This window comes from Coenobita brevimanus, chromosome 56 (genome assembly GCF_032717465.1).
Source record: "Coenobita brevimanus isolate Jiangsu-jjx chromosome 56, ASM3271746v2, whole genome shotgun sequence".
NCBI lineage: Eukaryota > Metazoa > Arthropoda > Malacostraca > Decapoda > Coenobitidae > Coenobita > Coenobita brevimanus.
In genome coordinates this window covers 24,586,447-24,610,026 of record NC_137009.1, presented here as the reverse complement: position 1 = coordinate 24,610,026, position 23,580 = coordinate 24,586,447, and positions in this window count along the sequence as shown.

Here is a 23,580-nt window from a genome sequence, read left to right as displayed (position 1 = left end):
CGTAGTAGGGGATTATCAGAGTCAGTTTTGGTGGAGGATCCCCCAGATAAACCCTCAGCCAGGGACACCAGTCAGAGGCAGCCTGACACTGCTACTTCTGGGGCTTCTTTTCATGTGGGCGTGATGGTGTTGGCTGGTGTGAGGGTTGATGCATGCCCTGCTGCTACTTCTGACAATGCTACAGCACTAAATCTTGTTTCTCTTGTTCCTACAGCCAACCCAGTAACCGATGATAAACAAATCCGCCCTTCTAAACACCCTGTATGGCCTCCATCACCCGTTCCTCATCAGGGTGGTTCCAGTGTTCCTTATCCTAAAGTTTCCCGGTAACCATCCATGCCTGGTCCAATTAATGTTGCTTGGTAGTGGAACTGTCATGGTGTTAGAGCTAACTGGGAGGAACTCCAGTTGCTTCTATTTGAGTTCCACCCTTTCTGTGCTTGCCTTTCAAGAGACTATCGTCGGAGAAAGGCCTCTTTCTGCTCCTAGAGCCTATACAGTTTTCCACTCCCCTGCTTTAATAGGCTGTACTAATCAAGGTGGTTGTGCTATTCTATGCCAGACATGTGTTCCATTCACTTCCTTTTTTGTTAGAGCCCCTCTTCAGGTGGTGGCTGTTCAGTTACACTTGGAGAGAAAATATACATTTTGATGCCTTTATTTACATTCATTTGTGCCTGTCGTACACCTACACCATATATGTAGGTGTCAAGGCCGACCTTGACCGCCTAATTATTCAACTTCCTCGACCTTTTGTTCTTCTCGGTGATCATAAAGGGTGTAATGTTTTATGGGGTGATATAGTATCTAACCCCCGATGTGATCTTCTGGCTTCTTTGAGGATTTTGATTTGATTCTGACTACAGGTGATCCAATGCACTTTCATGTACAGACTGGTTCTCATTCAGTTATTGCCCTTACATTGACCTCTCCATTTTGCTCGTTGGATTTTTCGTGTGTGACTCTGCACAACTTGCGTGGTAGTGATCATTACCCTATTGAGGTCAAAACGTGCAGTTCATTGCCTATGGAACACATTCCTCAATAGTGTTAAGATAAGGCACACTGGGAAGAGTTTGTGGAACATGTAGGCCTGAATTCGGTGTTTGTGGGTTTGAGAATGTGGATGGTGCAGAACAGTACTTCTAGTCTACTGTTTTCCAGGCTGGGATTTCTTCTATCCCGTGAACGTCTGGCAGGTTCTGCAGGAGACCTGTGCCTTGGAGTGTACCCTGGCTCGAAGTGTCTGTAAAGCAACTGGCAGAAGATATAGGAAGAACAGTATTATTACTCTGAAATTTGAGTACAAGAAACATTGAGCTCACTATTGGTGGGTTCTGAAGACCTCCCATCGCAAGTCTTGGAGGTCATATGTCTCGACTATTTCCTCATCTATTCCTTTACCATCGGTATGGAAGAAGGTGAGGAAAATAATGGGTAAGCATTCACCTTCTCCATCCCCAGTGCTGACTGTTCGCGGTGCTTCTGTGTCTAACACTTTGGATGTGGCAACTGCTGTGGTGGAACAGTTTTACAATGTCTCCCGTAAGGGTCCTTCTCAGACCTTTAGTTGTTACCGGCAGCAACAGGAGAGGCTCAGTCTTTCCTTTCATTCTATAGGTGAAGAAACTTATAACACATGCTTTACTCTCGTGAATTATGAACTGCTCTCCGACAGTGTCGTGATTCTGCTTCTGGTCTGGATGACAAACATTATGCCATGATTCGCCATTTACCTGATGAATCTCCTGTATTCTTATTAAGCCTTTACAATAGGATTTGGGATGAAGTTATTCTGCCCACTGCTTGGAAAATGGGTGCAGTCCTTCCATTTCCTAAGCCTGGTAAGGACCATTCTCGTTTTTCTAATTACCGTCCTGCTTGTTTGATGTCTTTTGTGTGTAAACTATTTGAGAAGTGCTTAGTGTGAGGTTGGCTTGATTTCTAGGAAGAATTGTTCCTCTCGTTCTTAGGCTGGGTTTTGCAAGATGAGGTGTACATCTGACAACCTCCTCAGACTTGAATCAGCGATCTGTGAGGCTTTTACCTCGAAGCAACATCTTCATGCTGTCTTCTTTGACTTGGAGAAGGCGTATGATACGACGTGGAGGCATGGCATCATGAGTACGCTTCACAACTGTGGCCGTCTGCCGGTGTTGCTCCTGGACTTCTTGTCGAACCGCAGGTTTCAGGTCCGAGTGGGCTCCTCACTCTCTGCCCCTTGGGTTCTGGAGGAGGGTGTTCCTCAAGGTAGTGTATTAAGCATTCTTTTATTTGCTGTTGCCATTAATGGCATAATAGACTCATTGCCTGAGGGAGTATCATCTTCCTTTTATGTGCATGACTAGGCACTCTGGTTTGCTGGATCCCGCATGTCGGTTCTTGAGAGGCGAATGCAGATGGCATTGGACAGGGTCGCCAACTGGGCAGACTGAAGACGTTTTCGTTTTTCTTTGAGTAAAACTGTGGCTATGCACTTTTATAGGATTATGGGGGTTCACCCAGACCCTGACTTTTTCTCAGTAGGTACCAGCTCCAGTGTGTGGAGGAAACCAAGTTTCTTGGTCTAAAGTTTGACTACCAGCTGACTTGGGTGCCACACTTGCAACATCGAAAGGTGTCTTGTATGCAGACTATGAATTTGTTAAAGGTTTTGTCCCAAACCCATTGCGTGCTGATCGCAAGACTCTTCTACACCTATGTCAGGCGTTAGTGGGATCTTAACTTGCTTATGGCTGTAAGGTTTACTCCTCTGCTACTGTGCCTCGACTAAAGGTTCTTGATCCTGCTGGTTTGCGACTTGCTACAGGGGCCTTTAGGTTCCCCCCAATCCCTAGCATGTTGGTGGAGGCTGGAGTGTCTCCCCTGGATTTGCAACGCAATTCCTTCATCATTCGTTGCTGGAACAGCTTGAGCCACATGACATACTTGTTCACAACAGTTTGTGCATCTATGTACTCATTTTGTAATTATTATGATTCGCATCGTCGTGCTCCATGCCCTTTTGGGTTCAGGGTTAGGCAATTTATGGGGGATGTTTGTCTTTCCATATAGCCTGTCTGCTGTGTCCGGGTTGCGAGGATTGTTCCATGGTTGTTACCAGAGGTGCATCTATTTTACTGCAGAATTTTCTGCTATCATTTTTGCTCTAAAGTTGATTTTAATTTATCAAGACATCTCTTTTACAGCTTGCAGTGACTCTCAAAGTGCCCTTTTGGCCTTTCAGGGTATTAACCCTACTCACCCACTGGTCATTGCCATCCTTAATTGGCTTTGTCTGATTGAGCGGCAGGGTAAACTAATCAGGTTTTGTTGGATCCTTCCTCATGTTGGTGTAACTGGTAACGAGAGGGCCGATGCACTGGCCAAAGCTGCTTCTTCTCGTCGACCCCCTGCTAGTTACCCGCTTTCTGCCTCAGATTTGACTCCTTCTGTCAAGTTTGCCTTCATGTAAGGAAGGTGGGATGCTGTTCGTGAAGATAAAGTTACCAAAATGGTGGTTATCAACAGGGTACTCCCGTCCATGCCTAGATTGTTGTAAACTGCTGTGACCAGACTGCACCCTGTGCACTCCCAGTTAACTCATGGGTTCCTGATGTGTGGTGGGAACCAGTCATATTTTGATGAATATCTGATCCCCATTGCTACCAGCACTTGCTGGTCGAGTGTCCGAGTCTGGGGGACCTGCATCGGAGGTTCCTCCATAGCCATAGAGGGGTGGATGGTGCCTACTGTCTGTCCTCCGTGCTTGGGGGGAACCTCTTTCTTTTCATCTGAAGTTTTTAATTTCTTGAGGAAAGTGGGCCTCCTCCACCTCTTATACCCCACTGAAATTTTTGTCAGATTTTATTGTTTTGAGTTCATTACCGTGTCCTGCGATATTGCTGTGTGTGTATAATTATGTATGTATTTGTGTGCATATGTATATGTATGTATGAATGTATTTTCGGCACTATATGACCTAGCATTTGCGGCGCCATGCTATTTTTAATAATTCACTTCAATTCACGGTTACCCATCTTTCATGGTAACATAACAAATAATGTTTGTGCTGTGTTTATAATGAAGTGGGCATTCCTGTTTAAGGCGTGAATGTTGTAAGAAGCAAGTCGTTGTATAAATTTTGTAAATATTAGTTCTCCCCTCATCGTGGTGTAGAATTCCACTTGTTTTCATGAGTAGTGACCCATATGTTGTAAAATAGTAAGTGTTTTATTGACCATTTACGACAGTGATTTTAATTCGACTATATGTAGTTACAGTTAATTATTACAGACTGGTAGGCTTTTATCGAAAATGTTAAAGACATACCCGGTAACTGATTAAATTCCTAACTGTCCCATGGGGAAGACACTAGTCGGCTCGCTGGGACGCCATCTTTGTGTGGAGGTGACTGCTCCCTGCGCCATTTTAAACACAGGGGAAGTGACTCTCCGGCAGTCACTATCATCTTCAAATTCCTGAAGACAAGATCAATCTTGGGCTCCATACGTGAAACATATGCCCGGTTTGCTCCCTGCACATCACAGGAAGTAAACAAACACGTGTATCTCTCTGGTTTAATGAATTCAAAGAATGGCTTCACCTCACATGCACTGCACTCACAAATATAAGACAATATTACAGCACAAAGATATGTGAAAGGTGCAACACATCAACAAACCTTTCTACCACATCAATCATTTCCCACCCATTCCCCCATACTCACAAAATTGCTGCCACAACTCGGCCTCATCAAACAAAAAGAACACCTGCAACACGGATTCATACTGGACGATCACCACCTCCAACAGGCAAATAAAAGATCTTACAGTTAAATGTTGTAGGTCTCTACTTCACGCAAAACAAAGTGAAAAACTTTCTTACCAGCCACAAAATATTAAACTCCTACCAGAAACAAAGCTCAAAAACACACAGAAAACCTGAAACATTGATAAGTAACCACACATCTGCACGACAGAACAGATGAGTATAGAGGAATGTTCATTACATTTATGAAATCTATCTTCTAAAAGTATACAACAAAGGCAACTTAATCATACTTCCCAGATGAAACCACACAAAAAATACAACCACTCGTAGACAAAACTGACCACAAACAATTAAACATCTCCCAGGCCATGGCAGTACAGTACAAACCTCAGCTCCTCCTCTTACCACTGACACCTATCACTGCTGGGGACTGGTACACAACCAAAGAAACTTACGATTTCTCCACAATGCAACACCATTCAACAGCATGTATTCTCAGTGACACTTGACAACACATCTACATTACAGTATATATCAAGCAAAACATTCCCCCTCTTTCCCAGATATCACAGTCTATTCACTTACCCTTTCAAATAACATCACCGGGCAAACAGTACCACAGCTCTCTTGCAGGTCTCTTATAGGTCATAATCACTTTAGGAATGTGTTCTTGATCAGAACAATCACAATACTTACACAGACCTCGAGAAAGATTGGGCTAAGTTTACCGGAGTATTAGAACAACATTTCAACACATTAAAAAACACAGCCTTCACCACCATGACAAAAATATTTAAAAAAAATTAACACAGTCATATTTTCTGCAGACAAACCACATTCAACTAGGAAACAGAAGACACTACGATACATACATTAGACAAGAGATTGCTTGCATCAAAAGACAAACTCAGACATAACTCCCCCCTCCCACACACACAAGACACCATCACAGAAGTCAAACATAACTCCCTCCTCCCCCCCACGCAAGACATTATCACAGAAGTCCAACATGTAAACAACAAAATCAGAACAAAGAAAGCGGAAAACTGGAAGACCAACGTAACGACACTCCGTCACTACAGATCCCTCTCGGCTTTATAACACCTATACCAAGTCACAAACATTGTCTTCCAAGACACATTTCACCATCACTTCCAATACTAAACACATCCTCTCTTACAGAGAAAGAGCAAATATATTAATGAACCACAGGTAGCATAGTTCACTTCACACCAAGATGCACTGAGTCTGAAAAACAGTACCCTCTGCACAGAGGACTTTCCCCCTGACCACAACACAAGTCCCTTAACTCCAGATTGAACATACAAAGATATAAAGAAAATACAGAGCTCTACAAGCACAGGGAGAGATGATATCAACATTCTGCACCTGAAATATTTAAGACCACAGTTCATAAAGGCATTGATAAGTATTAACTACTTTTCTTACACACTCTGTAGTATTTGGAAAAGTAGAACAGTCATCGCTATACTCAAACTTAACAATGATCTAGCACTCCCTTCTTCTTGTGTACTCGCATTACCTGGTACACCATCGAAAATAAATGACCAGATTTTTAACAGAGCCACACCTCACACTCCCTTTGCTCCCTCACAACCTGGTGATAGACCACTACGCTTCACCAACGCCATACTGACCAAGCTCACAACATGCATCTGACAGCATGAACTGCACGAGATCCATACACATGCGTTTCTTACGACATTAGGCATTGGAAATATGTTTATTCCATCCCAGATGGAAACCTATAGGCTATAACATAAACATGAAAAACAACTACTACTAGCTTGCCCACTATCTGTTAGAAAACAAGGACATGTGGCATTCCGGGAAAATCATCGCGAAGAAGGAAGTTCCATATTAGGGTACCTCATGGCTTTGTCCTTTCACCTACACTTTTCAATCTGTACAGTACAGTCAATATATTCTCACATCACAACACCCACAAATCTTGTTTCATATGCAGATGATGTTACTATACCAACTACATACCACTTCGCAGACACAGCATGCTCACTGCAACAAGATTATCTTTATACACTTCAGGTCTGAGTCACAGAGAACATGGTGACGGTTCTTCCGACCAAATCTATCAGCATACAGTACTTATCAACAGTGGCAACCAGAACCAGGAAAACAAATACACGTCTAACATCACACTTAACGATGTACCCGTGCCTCATACCCCTCCCTCCAAGATGGTTAAAGTGGCATGACACTGGGCACGCCTTCAGGGATCATATTTTTTATTTTTTTAATGCATCAGACTTTGGGCATAGGTACTAACAGCTTATTCCCTGGGACCCAGCTGTCCTCCTACGTACCATACGCCTCTACATGTCACCACTTTGGCACTAACACCCACCGTCCATGCTGAATACATGTTAGGATTGTCTCATAGAGGGCTGTTGTCTTGGTATTGATGTCCTTTTGCAAAACGGCGGTTCTAATGGTAAATCAGTATAGTCTACCTTAGCGAATTTCAAATCCTTTTAACTGTTCCCTGTCAAAACTGGGATTCGAAACTGTGTCCAGTAGAACATCAGACCACCTCTCAACCGATTTGGCCACTGCCTCTGGGGGAACAACTGCAGACTCCGAAAACACACACACACACACACACACACACACACACACACACACACACACACACACACACACACACACACGTCTCCAGTTATCTCACATGTACCCCACTTCTTCACTACACACTCTTTCCTAAGCCATCGTAGGACAGTTTCCCAGCTCCGTGGAATGCAAATTACTGCACGTTCATTCTTATCTACGAGGACATTCTCAGTGTGGAGCAGGTTGCCTCCTAAAAGAATAAGGAATATGAGGGATCTCCGTCATAAGTGAGTGCTATTTGGTGGCCGATTCGTTTAGTACTGCCCTGCCCTACACCACCCAGAGCCAGTTCACCGTGATGGTAGCTGCCACGATGGCAGGACACTTTTTTACTTATCACATGCTCCATCTCTATTTGTGTTGCGGTTTCCTAGAGAGAGAGAGAGAGAGAGAGAGAGAGAGAGAGAATGAAACTGCTAGACGAAATGAAGGCTTGGTCTAACTGAACCTGATCGATATGCCTACACAGAGGAGGGAGTAGTGACGTCACAAGGCAGAAACTCAACAAAACATCAACCAATATAATTGAGCTGGAACTCTTACGTAACCCGCTCAAGCCCAAGGAAGCTCCTTGGCTGCATAAAAATAAGTTAGTACTGTATAATGTTTTTGCTCTCACCTGGCCTACTGTTGCCCCGTCTCCATCTTGAATGCTGAGTTGTAAGTTTGTAACAAGAAATTTACACCAGAATATGAGGCTAGTCACGAAGTGCTGTGGAAAGGATATAGAGCCGTAGTATTTTCTATTTCAGACACTGAGGTTCGTGAGATAAGCTGTATTGGAAATGGACAAAAATCCTGGCCATGTTGGAGTAAAAGGAGAATAACATCAAATTTTGTAAATATGCTCAACTAATACTGAACTTGCTGCTAGCAGTTATAGTTTCCTTGGTAATTTTTCAAATTAAAATTCTAAACTTTTTAAATAGTTACTTTGTGTTCTTTACACAGACAATTCCCGGCCATTTTGGTTTTGCTTTTCTGGTCTGATTACTCAACATACCAACGGTAATGTCTTGGCAACTGGTGTCATTATTTTTTTTAAATCCATAACTGCACATTTAAATGACGAATTGATTACTCGGTGGTATTTAGTAGCTGCAAATTAAAAAAAAAAAAATTCAGTGTGTAGATGCTGTCATTTCCTTTTTAAACAACTAAGCTCATTCTTAACATTCAAGGGAAAGAGTGCTGAAGATTGTGTCGGTCATCCACAACCATACATGGCCTTGTGTATGGAAACTAGGAATGACTGAGGATGCTTAACTTTGGGTTTCCAGACCACCCACCAACTGCTGTCAGGATTGGTAGCTGTTGCCTATGTTGGCATTTTGTGCCAAATTATTTACCAAGTATATCTCTCTCCCAAAGAAATTGTCATTTTCTTATGGTTAAAACAAAAGTGTGATATTGAACAATGCCCATTTAGGATACATTTTATTTTGTATTTTTAATTTTTATTTTTTTGGAGGGGGGTAGCAGTGTAAAGGAGAGTTCCTTTTCAATCCCTATCTCTCCTGATACCCTCTTAAGCCAAAACCCCAGACAGAAAAGGTGGTGGTGTCCTTTCGAGACTAGGGACAGGGGGGTGTGTGGAAGAGGTAGGTCAGGCCACCTCATCCCTCCGACATCCAAAGTCGGAGAAAGTGGTGGTTGACCTTGGGGGGGGGGGAGATTAGCCTGCCCATGGAGATTTTTTAAGTGAGGAAGAAGGAACCAAAGGTTGAGGCCACAAAACAGTTCCTTCTAAGAAAAAAAAAACACAGAACAAAAGAGAGCCAAATTCAAGATCCATTCATATCGAGATGCCTGGACACACTACGTTTGAAAGACTGGAGATCATATGAAGAAGGAAATACAGACAGAGGAAGACAGTTCCAGAGTTGACCTGTTGCATAAATGAAGGACTGGGAGTATCGGTTAACCCCTGCATTAGAAAGTTGGACAGAAAAGAGATGAGAGTTTGTTGCTAGATGGGTGCTATGCACCCGTTGTAGAGGTGGAGGTATGCAAGCAATCAATTCAGAGGAGCAGTGACCATTGAAGCAGCGATAGAAAAGAGATAAAGAGGCAACAGTGCAGTGAAGAGACAGAGGTTGAAGGAAGCCAGTAAGAAGAGGAGAGTTGATGAGACGAAAAGCCTTTGACTCTACCCTATTGAGAAGAGCTGTATGTGGGGAGCCTACCCACAAATGAGAGTTGTACTCTATACAGGGGCGAATAAAACCTATGTATAAAGTCAACAACTGTGCAGGGGTAAAGAAGGCATGGAGTCGGCTTAGCACACCTAATCACTTGGAAGCAGATTTTACAAGAAATGCAATGTGATCTTTCCAAGATAAGTCCTGTGTGAATGAAACCCCAAGCATGTTCAAGGCTGATTCAGAATTGAGCTGGATATTTTTAGTGGGTATTCCTGTGGAATATTATGGCGGGTTGATAGGTGTAAAAATTGAGTCTTTGATGCATTAAAAACAAGATTATTTTTACCCAAGCAGAGATACAAGCCAAGTCAGACATTAGGTGTGCCATAGCCTCATCCCATGTTTGTTGAAGTAACTGCTGAGATGGACGTTGCAGAAACCGAATGGAAAGGTGAAAAGTGGAATCATCAGCGTACGAGTGGATAGGGTTAGATGTACAGCTTAGAAGATCATTGAAGAATGAACGGAAGAGAGTTGGTGATACGACAGAGCCCTGAGGAACACCACTGTTGTTAGATCTAGAAGAACGATGGCCGTCTACAACAGCAGCTATAGAACGACCAGAAAGGAAGCTATAGATGAAGACACAGATAGAAGGATAGAAACCGTAAGAGGGCAGTTTGGAAATTAAAGATTTATGACAGACTCGATCGAAAGTCTTTGAGATGTCAAATGCAATGGCAAAGCTATCACCAAAGTCCCGATAGGAGGATGACCAGGAGTCTGAAAGATGTGTGAGAAGATCGCCAGTGGAGTGTCCCTGACAGAACCCATACTGTTGATCAGAAAGAAGGTTGTGATAAGAAAGATGCTTTAAAATTATTCTGCTAAGAATAGACTCGAAAACTTTTGAGACACAGGATGCTATAGCAATTGGACAATAGTTAGATGGTTGGGAATGATCCCTCTTCTTTGGGACTGGCTGAATGAGAGTAAACTTCCAGCAAGAAGGAAAGGTACAAGTTGAAAGACAAAGGCGAAAGAGTTTACCTAAGCAGGCAATAAGCACAGAAGCACATTTCTAGAGGACAACAGGAGAGACTCCATATGCCTTGTTATATTGAGGCCTGTGATGGCAGAAAATACATCAGCTGAAGAAATTTTAATGTCAGCCATGAGGGAGACAGAGGGGGGGGGTGAAATAATGGAGGAACAGCACCGGGATCGTCTAAGGTGGAATTGGAGGAGAAAGTCTGAGCAAAGAGATCTTCTTTATCAGTAGAAGAAATAGCTACATAGCCATCAGAATAGAAAAGAGGAGGGAAGGATGATGAGGTAAAGTTGTTAGAAAGGTTTTTGGCAAGGTGCCAGAAGGAACGGGAAGAATTCGAGCTGGAGAGTTGAGAGCATTTAGTATGGATGAAATTATTCTTAGCAGAGCGAAGAACAGACTTAGCATGATTTTGGGCAGAAAAAAAAAAAAAATGTGATTCAAAGGTGGGTTGGCTCAGTACCTTTTATAGGCCTTCTCCTTGTTGCAGACAGCATTAGAACAAGCGTGATTAAACCGAGGCTTTCTTGCATTAGTCAAAGGATACAAGGATGGAATGTATGCTTCCATGCCCGAGAGGACAACCTCCACAATGTGCAAGGCACACTTAGATGGCTCCCGGATATGGAAGCAATAATCATTCCAGGGAAAATCAAAGAAATACTGCCCGAGGGCCTCCCAATCCGCAGCTCCGAAGTGCCACAGATGACGTTTCTTTTGGAGGGTCCACAGGCCATACCGAAGCGATAGCACAGGTTAAGGTAATAAGGTTATGTTTGGAGGAGCCCAATGGACAGAAAAGATTAACAGTGAAAGCAGAAGGATTAGTTGTAAGGAAGAGGTCAAGTATGTGCTTCCTGAACTGTGGTGAGCAGGCTTGTGTGCTGCATCGACTAAGTGGGACCATACTAGAAGGGTCTATTTGCAACATTCAGACTTAAAGCACTCTCCCCCAGGCACTGGGAGGGCAAAACAACCCAATTCTTTGTCAGTCTCAAGCCTGGATAAATAGGGAGGGTGGTGTCAGGAAAGACATCCGGTCATAAAACCAGAATAAAAGGCAAATTAAACCAAGATAGCCTCGTCCTAATTTTTTGGACAGAGCTCCATGGTAAAGACTGGCTAATCATCGACCCCATACATAGGTGGGAAAAGATGGAAGATAAGAAACATGAAGAAGATTAATACAAAATATGAGTTTCATTACCTGGTAGCCTTTGTTGCCTCCTGCATTTGCCTAGTGATATTAGACGCAGAATGGAATGATTTTCGAAAAGGAATGCTCTGGTTTGGTTTAATTAGACTGTGAGTAAAGACATCAATTTAGCCTACTGGCAGCTGCCTCATGGACCAAGCACCCCCTACATCACTGGTGGAGTAGGCCTGCTAGTGAGGTTGGTCGTCCCTGCCCATTTGCTATCTAGGGTGGTACTGTTGCCTCCCCACGTGTTAGCCGTCAGTGGCGTCCCATAATGCTGCGAGACGGGAGTCCTGGGAGTTGAGCAATGCTGCACGCTGTGCTCTGCAGTTAGCAGTACACCTCTTTGGTCCCCTATTCTAACAAGAATGGCGGCCTGGTTGGTCCCAACCAGGTCAATCAGCTAGTCATGAGTTGGCTAAGGTTAAGTTGGCACCGGGGAGCCTGGTGGCTCCTGTTGTTCTGGAGCCACCCATGTCTAGGTCCCCCAATGGTTACCTGCGTATACTGTCCTGCTACCTCTTGGTCGCTAGTGGATTTGTCCCTGGCATATGACTTTCCCTTGTTAGGCTTCGTGGTGGGTGGAGGGATAGGAAGTGAAGGGGGTTTCAAGAATACTCCCCCAGTATCCCTGCTTGTCGTACGAGGCGACTAAAAGGGTTGGTGGTGGGTTAGTGCCCCACCCCGTAAAAAGAACTAACTAAAAAAGCAAATAAAGCGCCTCGGACCCGGACGGACCATACGTTGACGACTAAGGAACGGACAAAGGACATTCTGAGAGTAGGAACGTGGAATGTGAGAGGAGTGAATGATGAAGTGAAAGAGAGAGAGATTGTCCAGATGCTTGAGGATGCAAAAGTGGATATATGTGGATTGACTGAAACTAAATGGAAAGGTGAAAGGATGAGAGAATGGGAATACGGTGTAGGTATATGTGCGGGAGTCAGTGAGAATGAGAGGGCAAGAGAGGGAGTATGTCTGATGATAAGCAAGAAGTGGAAGGAGAATATAAGAGAGTATGGAACAGTGGGTGCAAGGATTGTATGGGTGAGGATGAAAGTAGGTATACAAGCATGGGCGATTGTATGTGTGTATGCTCCAACAGAGGATCGAGTGGCAAGAGTGAAAGATGAGTTTTGGGCGAGAGTAGAAGCATGTATGGACAAGTTTGAGAGGAGCGAGAGAGTGCTGTTGATTGGAGACATGAATGGCAAAGTCGGGAATGTACGAGTGGATGGAGTGGTTGGTCAGTGGGGTGTGCCAGCGGAAGTAGATGGGAATGGTAGTGCTTTGGTGGACATCTGTGCTGGTAAGGGGTTGGCAATAGCCAACACCTACTTTCGTCATAAGATGATCCACCGGTATACATGGAGAGTAATGAGGAGGATGGATGGTGAACTTGTTGAACGAAAGGCAATGATAGACTACGTGTGTGTGGATGAGCGAATGAGAAGACAAGTGTTGGATGCAAGGGTGTGGAGAGGGTGGGGGAATGGAGTCTCGGACCATCACTTAGTGATGGCCAAGGTAGAGCTGCAAAGAAAGTGGTTGAGGAGGCGAAGGGGAAGACAGGAGGAAGCAGCTCCTGTGAGAAGAGTGGAGAAATTGCAAGATAGTGAGAAGAGGACAGAGTATAAGAGCATAGTGGAAGAAAGATTGGGAAGGTATGAGCTAGAGCAGATGGAAGGGGTGGAAGACGTATGTAAGATATTCACGGAAGAGATAAGCGCAGCGTGTGAGGCGGTTTGTGGAGTGAGGAGGAGATGCAAGGGTGTGCAAGGGACAGCATGGTGGAATGATGAGGTGAAACGAGCTGTGGAACAAAAGAAGAAGGCATATGGTGAATGGTTGGCGAGTAGAGGTAGGGGAGAAGATGAGAGAGAGAAGAGAGAGGTATATGTGAGCAGGAGAAGGGACGTTAAGAGACTGGTGAAGGAGAGTAAGAAGAAAGTGGATGAAGAGTTTGGGAGGAATCTGAGTGTGAAATGGAGGGAGAGTAAGAAATTGTTTTGGAAGGAGGTAAGAAAGTAAGGCAGTGTGAAAGGGGAAATAGTAGGGGAGTGAAAGATAGGAATAACAGATTGTTGGTGGAGAAGAGAGAGAAATTGAGGAGATGGAAGGGAGCACTTTGAGGATTTGTTGAATGTAGAGAGTGAGAGCAGTGTGAGTATAAGTGGTTGGGGAATGGCTGGGAGAAGAAGAGATGAGAGGAGGGAGGAAGAGATCAGTAGGTCGGAAGTAGTGGAAGCGATGAAGAAGATTAAGCTGGGAAAGGCCCCAGGAATTGATGGAGTGTGTGGTGAAATGCTTAGGTATGGGGGTGAGATTGTTGTGGAGTGGATATGGAAGTTGTGTAGATTGGCTTGGGAAGAGGGAAGGGTTCCAGAGGACTGGAAATCAGGTATAATTGTTCCTCTGTACAAAGGAAAAGGGAGAGAGAAGTATGTGGTAACCATAGGGGTATTTGCCTTCTTAGTGTGACTGGTAAAATATATGGTAGAATACTCATTGATAGGGTTAGGCATATGACAGAGGAGCTAGTTGGAGAAGAACAAGGGGGATTTAGGAAGGGAAAAGGGTGTGTAGATCAGATATTTGTTCTAAGATGTTTAGTGGAGAAGTATCTAGAGAAGGGAAGGAAAGTGTACGCTGCCTTCATGGACTTGGAGAAAGCTTATGACAGAATAGATAGGAAAGGTATGTGGAAGGTACTAAGAATATATGGAGTGGAGGGGAAATTGTTGAGTGCTGTGAAGAGTATGTACGAGGGAGCTAGGGCTACGGTGCGAGTGGATGGTGAGTTGAGTGAGTTCTTTGATCTCAATGTGGGACTGAAACAGGGGTGTGTAATGTCTCCATGGCTGTTTAATATATATATGGATGGGGTCGTAAAGGAGGTACAAGGTAGGGCAGTGGATGTGGGGGTGGCCCTAATGAATGAGGGTGAGATTTGGAAGCTTCCGGTGTTCCTGTTTGCTGATGATACAGTATTGTTGAGTGAAGATGAATGGGAGTTGCAAGGTTTGGTGAATGAATTTGGGACAGTGTGTAGGAGGAGGAAGCTGAAAGTTAATGTAAACAAAAGTAAAGTTATGGTGTTTGAGAGGAATGAAGTCACAGAGTGTGCAGTGAGGTTGGATGGTGAGGATATGGAGAATGTGAGTGCATTCAAGTACTTGGGTAGTGTGATGAGTAAGGATGGAACTTTGGGGGATGAAGTACGTGAAAGGGTACAGCAGGGAAGGAAGGTTGTTGGCACACTGAAAGCAGTGATGAGAAATAGGGAGGTGAGTATGGAAGTTAAGAAGTCACTGCATGATGGTATTGTGATCCCTACCCTGACGTATGGAAGCGAGGCGTGGACCTTGCAAGAGGGGAACAAGTCAAGAGTGAGAGCAGTGAAATGAGTTACTTGAGAGGAGCATGTGGAGTGACATGGAGGGACAGGTTGACGAATGAAGAAGTGAAGGAACGTTGTGGGGTAGATGTGGATGTGGTTGAAAAGATTAGGAGAAATACACTGAGGTGGTTTGGACATGTGGAGAGGATGGAGAATGAAAGACTGACTAAGAGGGTGTATGTAGGTGAGGTGGAGGGAGGGAGAGGGAGGGGTAGACCGAGGGTGAGGTGGAGGGATGGAGTTGAGAGGTATATGAGGGAGGGGGGGGTGAGTTGGGGGGAGGGGAGTCAAATGGTGGGTGACAGAGTGACTTGGAGGCGTTTTGTCTGCGGCCACCCTTTGCGGGATTAGGGCGTCGGGCTATAGATAGATAGATAGAATAGACATCTGCTAAAAATTATGTTCACGATGTGACACCTGTCCCTGGACACTTTTAAGGATTCTACTCCCTCAGTGCCACTCTGGAGCCTTTCCAGGCCCCTAGGGACTTTTCTCTTCTGCCCCAGTATTTAACTTGGGCTATGTGGAAGTCATGTCGAGCTGGTTCGGCTCATGGGTTCGGCCTGGAAAACACAGTGAAAAGGGATTTTCCAAAGTAATTAGTGCTGAAACCCCCTGTGGGTGGCTCAGTTTTGAATACTAATATTTTCGACTTGCAAAGTACCATTGTTTCTACCTGTGGTCGATAACCTGTGATCTTGTCCCAAGGGGATGGCACCCTCTTTCCTGAGGTGTCCTCCCCAGAAGAAAGCTCCCCTCTCCAATCTCACCTCCGTATCTGGTTGCAGTATGAATTGTGTACCTAATGCCACCTTTAACCAGTGAATGGGGGTCATTTACTCACGGGAACTCCCCCGATATCGTGCAACTCGGTTGCTGGAGGAACTAAGCTCTTATGGTGTTGTCAGTGTTTACAGGGTCAAGAAGAAGATGCAGGGTGTTCTGACACCAACCCCAACCCTTTTCCTGATCTTTGACCAATTAACGTTGTCTGATTCTGTGAAACTTGCCTGGTTACCTCCTCTTGTGAAGCCCTACCTTCCATCCCCAAAGAGATGTTTTCACGTCAGGGGTATGGGCATGTTAGCCACTTTTGTCTCCGTGTGCAAGCTGGCTTTACAGGTGTATGTGTTTCTTGTGGTTGCTCCTCCCACTCTGGTGATTATCATGCACCTACTAATTGCAACCACTGTGGAGGTGCCCATGCAACCTTTTCTCATCACTGTCTTTGCTACCTGTCTGAGAAAGAGATTTTGTCCATACATACCCATGAGAAGGTTTCCTTTCCTGAAGCAAGGAGGAGAGCCCAAAGTTTCTTGTGCCTCTGTCCTCTCTGGTGGATCTGTGTGGCATCCTGTGCCTAGGACTCTGCCTCAGTCTGTGCTATCTACTGCTCCTCTCTCCCGTGATTTGCAGACTGATGTTGCTGAGGCTCATATTGCTTGTGAGGTGTGTGGTAATCCACCTTCTTCAAGTAATGTGTCTGCCTCTATTTCATTGACAGATGTTCGACACCCTTCCATGGTGGTGGCAGATGTTCATGTTGATGCTTCTCCTTGCCCTGGTATTTCCAAAAATTAAAAAGAAAACGGCGTGTCTCCTGTGCATGGCAAGCGTCGCCGTGGCTCCTCAGGGTGCTCAGAGACTGAGGTCCTGTCACCAAAGTTTTCGGCTGGGGAGCCCACTATTCATTATCTTCAAGGTTCTCGGGGATCCAGGCGAGCACAGGCTGAGGATAGTATTTCGCTGACAGTCAGTACCTCACCAAACAGTGGTGATGCTTGTTTGTTGATGCGCCTCCTTAGTTGCGTGAGACCTTGCCTTCTTGGGATCCTACTATTGTCGGGTTCGCTGCTGATCATACTCTTCCTTGTGTTAGCACTGCCTGCTCTGTTTTGGCTAAGGCAGCTTGCATTCCCCCAAACAGACCATCTCTTGCTTCACCACAGAATAAGACCACTGTCCGGTCTTCATCTTTCTCCCATTTGCCGTCTGCAAAACCGAGTATCTTGGGTTCCTCCTCCAGAGAGTTGGCTGTGGTTAGGAAACCTGTTACTAAACTTAACCCTCTGCCAGGTACTCGGAAATCTATCATAATTCCCAGAGTCCAGAACTGTGGTGTTGGAAGTAACCTGATATAATGCCACTCCATTATGGAATCTATAATTCAATGGAATTGTCGTGGTTTACATGCTAGTTGGGAGGAATTGCGTAGTCTTATTACCCACATTTCCCTAGTATGCATATGTCATATGCTCCTAGTATGCATATGTCATTTGCTCCTTCCAGTCATTCTGGTTACCCTGTATTTTATTTTGATCCTCAACCTAGCCAAGGACAGTATGGTGGTGCTGCTCTCCAACTTCTCTGTAATGTCCCATTCACTTGTTTGAGTCTTTCAGTTCCACTGCAAGCTGTTGCCATTCAGATTTTCCTTCACCATCAATGCTTCTTTGGTGGAGGATGAGGAGATGGGGGTGTTGAATTCAGGTGAAATGACATACTTTCATAGTCAGACTGGTGTCTTCATGACCATTGATTTGTCTCTGTGCTCAGCTACTGCTATTTTAGATTTTAGTTGAGGTGTGTTGCCAGATTTGCATAGTTGTGATCACTTCCCAATTATTTTAACTTCTGCTGAGTGCGAGCCACAATGTTGTCTTTCTCGTTGGTTCCTGGATAAGGCAAACAGCCATTCTGCAGGGGATTATGTTCCAGTGACCGCGCTGTGGACAGTTTTCATAGTGCTGATGAGTCAGTGGTGTATGTAACTGATGTAATGCACTCAGCAGCTCTTTTATCTATCCTCAAGACTTCTGATCGATTTCCTAAACGTCCAGTTCCCTGGTGGGCCCCTGAATGCAACTCTGCAGTGAAGGCCAAACAGGTCGCCTTCTCTGGGCTTCACCGTCATCGTGAAGACACTCAATATTTGGTGGCTTTTCGAAGGGCCCATGCTCATGCACGCTGCGTGTTAAAAGAGGCCAGACATGCTTCATGGCGGGAGTATGTTTCCTCTCTTCACTCGAAGACTTCTCTCACCCAAGTGTAGAACCAGATCAGAAAGATTTCTGGCAAATTTCCTGTTCCTTCCCCTCCTGTTTTATCTGATGAAAGTCGGTCTGTGACTGATCCCTTTGCTGTTACTGGAGCATTTGTCAAGCGTTTTGCTGGTGAGTCTAAAAAGGACACTGAATCGCCTTCAGCATGCCAATGTCCGTGCTCGGAATCCTGTAGCCTTAGCTTTACATCACCTGGGGGAGAGTCTTCCAATGTCCCCTTTTCTGTTTCTGAGCTTTAGGCACTTTGTCACAACGTCACGATTCGTCTCCAGGCTGTGATGACATTCAATACGCCTTTTTACATCATATCTCTGGCAAATTCTATTTTTTTTTTTACTGGCGTTATGTAATAGAATTTGGTGTACTGGTGAGCTTTCATCTTCTTGGAGTGCTTTTATGCTTATCCCCATCCCTAAACCAGGAAAGAATCATCTGCAGGCAACAAATTATCGTCCAATCTCTCTATTCTCTTGTGTTTGCAAGGTGTTCGTATTTAGAGGGTGGGGAGGAGAATTACCTATCACCAGCACAGTATTATTTTCGAAACATGCAATCTACCACTGATGTCCTACTGTTCTTGGAAAGTGAGGCTCTCTCCATTAACTAACACCAGGACAAGACCTTTTAAGATCTGCAGAAGGCACACGACACTGGTGTCATGGCATTTTACTTTCTCTTTGTGAGTTTAGTCTTCATGGGTGCTTGCCTGTTTTTATTCAGCTGTTTTAATCAAACTGTTTTCTAAGTGTCCGATTAGTAGGAGTGCTTTGTAATGCCCATGCACTTGAAGATGGGGTGACACAGGGGAGCATCCTTTGTGTTACTCTCCTTGATGTGGCCATCAATAGCATAATTAGTGTACTTCCTGATGGTGCACGAGGCTCACTATATGTAGATGACCTCTCAATTTCCATTACTGTATCTAGAATGTCTCTGATAGAGGAAGTTACAGCTGGCTCTTAATTAAATTTCTGAGAGGGCTGAATCTCGTGGCTTCCGTTTTTCTTTAAGAAAGACAATAGCTATGCATTTTTGTCATCTTCTGGGGGGTTCATCCAGAGAATGACTTGTATCTCTATAGTCGGAGAATATCCTGTATGGAAGAGACGCGGTTTCTGGGTCTTCTATTTGACAGACGACTAACTTGGGTTCCTCAAATTCGTTCTGTGAAGGCGGCTTGTATTAAATGTTTGAGTCTTTTGAGGTTTGTGGCTAATACCTCTTGGGATTCTGACTGTCTGGCCCTCCTTCTCTTGCATAAGTCTCTTATCCTTCCTAAACTTGTATATGGGTGTGAGATCTACTCCCCTGCAACAAACACCCGTCTCCAGTTGTTAAATAGTGCATCATGCTTCTGTACATCTGGCAACCAAGGCATTCAGGTCACCCTAGACTTGAAGTTTCTTGGTGGATGCTGGTGTCCTCCCTTTGGATTTAGGTCACCAATCATTGATGACGAGGTGTTAGTATCGTCTTCACCGCATTCCAGACTCAGTTTCTTGTGCCTGATATTCTGTTTATGACACCCGTCCTAGTTTCCCGAAGCCTTTTGGCCTGTTACGTTAGCCCTCTCTGTTTCAAGACTGGCAGTCTGTCCACATCGGATCCCAAGGATGGGTTTTTGGCTACTCTCTTATGTGACGTTTTGTAGGTCCATTGTTGGTAAAATGGATTCATTTGCCTCTCAGGTGTCCCTCTCTATTTAGAACATGCCCCAACTCATGAGGGCTCTGTCCCTGTCTAAACTGACAGAGCAAAGACTGATACTGAATTAGGCTTTGATGTTGTCTTCCCTTCCATTAGCAGGGAGGAGGTAGCCTCCCTGGTAATGCTTCAGGGTATACGAGAGAACTGAGTGATCTTTCTGCACTGGAGTCTTTTAATGCATCCCATCCAATGGTTTTATTTCTTCTTGGGCATCGTGTGGATTTCTATAGGGTTCCCACGCATGTTATTGTGGTGAGCAATGAGAGGCCAGGTACTTTAGCTAAAGCTGCATCTTCTCGACGGACCCTACCGACTACCCATTTCCCACTTGATGTAATGGCTTACTTGCGGTATGCAATTCGTAAGTGTTGGCAGAGACAGTGGGATGGTGTTGCTCCTAACAAGCTAAAACTAATTTTCAGACAGTGGTTGTGCCGAGGGATTTCCCCTCCATGCCTTGGAGGAGTCTCTTGCACCTGGAGGGTTCTCTTGCCAGGCACTCTCGGATTATGGATAGGTTCATGATGAATGGTTGACTCAACCGTACTGTGATGATTGCCTTGTTTTCCTTACTGTCCGTAACTTGCTGGTCGAATGTCCAAGTCTGGGGGATCTACGTCAGAGATTCCTCCATAGACATAAGGGGGCAGATGGTGCCTATGGTCTGTCCTTGGTGCTTCGTGGAACCTCCGGCGATTTTACTGGTTTTTAGTTTTCTTTAGGAGGCAGGCCTCCTTCCACTGCTATAAGTCATTGATATTTTATAAACTGTTCTTTAATTACTTCCAGTGTTTTTATTCATACTAATGGGTATTAACTTATTTTCAATATGAACATATTTAACCCCTACACCGCGGGCATGATTACCGATGTTTTGCGTGTGCCGCGGGGTTATTCGGGCTCCGACAGACTCTGAAAAAATATTTGCCAAAAATCAGTTATTAGTCCTAGAATATTAAAATTAAATATGCTTATGGCACATACCTTCAGCTTTCCCTGGAATGTTTGTTGAGCCTTCGTCGGTTACCGTAGGACTTGTGGAGACCTCTGAAGTTGGGTAACGAAGTCTCCACTTTACACTTCCCGACAACCCGTAATATGATTACCACAGCCAGATATTACCACTATAAACACTACTCTATGATTTTCAAGTAGTTTGGGATCCATACTCCAAAAAAAAAAAAAAACACTGTGAAAGCAATGAAAATTATGAGCGCGTCTGACCGCCGCACTTGCGCTAGTTCGCTCTTGGTACTCTGTCATTTATTATTCATAAAACCCCTCACACTTTATATTTCTATTACTATATAACACATATATATATCTACAGTCTTTATCCATAAGTTTCCTTCAGTAGTATTAGTTTATTGTCACTGTAGGGATTCAATTTCTTTCAGTAAAATACGTAGCATTCACTTTCTCGTCCTCTATACTAGCATTGAGAGTGAATGTCACTTTCATCTTCACTCTCATAACTCATAGTATTCAGACATGCTAGAGTGAAACTTCTACTTTCATTACTCCTAGGGTATATACTCGTATTCTTATAATACTACTCATTTACATTTCTATTTACGTTCTCTATTTTATTTACGTTATTTACATTTCTATTTTATTTACACTGTGTTATGCACTGTCACTTGAAGTAACTTATAAAACTATTTTCCATTGTTCACGCATATTTACATTCATTACTTTCACTTGCTGTTTACACATTATTTACACATTATTTACAATTCCACTTGCACTATTTTACTCAATAGAAAGATCGTAGTCACTCTTTTATCAATTGTCAGCCCTTTACCTCTTTCCACACGAGGTTTAGTAGGGGGTAAAGGTCACAGGGCCCTTTGCATGGGGGTGAAAAAGGCCCTGAAGTCAGCAAGAGGAACAGACGCGTACCTCCTCTTCGGAAGATGAGAGAGAACTGATAAGGGAGGGCCGGCCCGGGTTGAGGCCTACTTAGGGGATATTCAGTACTACCAACGTAGCTCTTGAAACAGCTATGTATTCACTGAAATGATTGGCAGGAAATCTAGACAATACATTATAAATTAGGGAGTTCCAGGTGAATGTAAATATCACTTAGGCTTCTCCCTTCCCTCCTTATATGTATATTTATTACGAAAATAGATTACATGGCATATTTCAAGAGGAAAAAAACAGCGAAAATTAGCGAACGAGTGGTGACATGTAGACGTGTGTGGTATGTAGGAGGACTGCTGGGCCTTGATAAGCAGGCTGTGAAGCCTATGCCCAGAGTCGGACACATAAAAAAAAAAAAAAAAACATGAAGTGTTGTCCGGTGATAATTAGCCAATTCCAGGTGTATGGCACTCTCACTTACCTTATTTCTTTCTTGTATATATTATTTGGTATAAGAATAGAGCATAGGGCTTATTTCAATGGATGAAATCAGTGAAAAATTCCAGGGAAGATTTACTTAGCATAGCACAGCCGGGCAGGCGAGAGGATAGGGTAATGGAGGGGGGGTAGGGAGGGGAGTCAAGAACGGGGAGAAATGGCTAAATTGTCAACAATGGATGGGAGTACAGATGAGATTAGGAGTGCTGACTAGTGTTGGACATTGGCAGTACTGATAGATGATACAAGCCCCCACTTGGAAGCCCGGGTGAATTCAAAATAACATAGAATCACAAAAGCGACGCCCCACGCTATGATCCCTTGCTCCCAAGCATCACGAAAGTGACGCCCCGTGGTTAAGGGGTTAAATGCGGCGATTATTATCTTGTTGTCCGGCGGCATATGACCCTGGCAGTTGTGCCGCCATATTTTAATTATGTTACAATCAGTCAATCAATCAATCATTCCATACTGCACATTCTTCAAAGAAAATAACAGAATTAAATTATGTTAAAAACTTTTGCAGCATAAATATTCCTCATTATGGAACACCACCACCAAAAAGCCATTACTTCACTCCAACTCTCGCCACGCTCCTGTTCCACTCAATTTTTTATCATATTAGGTTTTTTAACATCCCATTACCTGGTAGACACAACTGTACATTTAATCTTGTACGAATATTTTTCTTTTTATTCTCTCTCTCTCTCTCTCTGCCTTTCCTAAGGAGTAAGGAATTTCAAAATAAGGAAATTTTATACTTGTTTGCCTCAAAACTATTATTTTTAATAATATAATTAAAAATATTATTTTTCCCCGTTCATGTGGTAAAGGCGAATAAAAACTTTCAAATTTCTTTGATTATTCTAAGTATAACAATGTGTCTAATGATCAGAAGACAGAAGAAGGTCCTTACATACATGAGGTTGTGGAAAAAAAAAAATATTGTTTGTTGAAATGTAAAGAGAACAGAGAATAGACAGTGAGCTGGAGTTGGCGGTGGGAGAAAGGGGAAGGAGACCGAGGATGAAGTGTCAGATTGGGGTAATGAGGTATATTGTTTAGGGTGATGTCTAAGAACAAAGTGCATGGAGAGAATCTGTTCATGTAACCTCTTCTAAGATTATGACACCCAGTTATAGACCTATTAACATTTTCAGATATAAATGAAACAATGATTTGAGAAGTTAAAAATGAAAGTAGACTTTAGAAGAGATATAATAGGACTAAAATGAACGGTATTAATGAGAAAG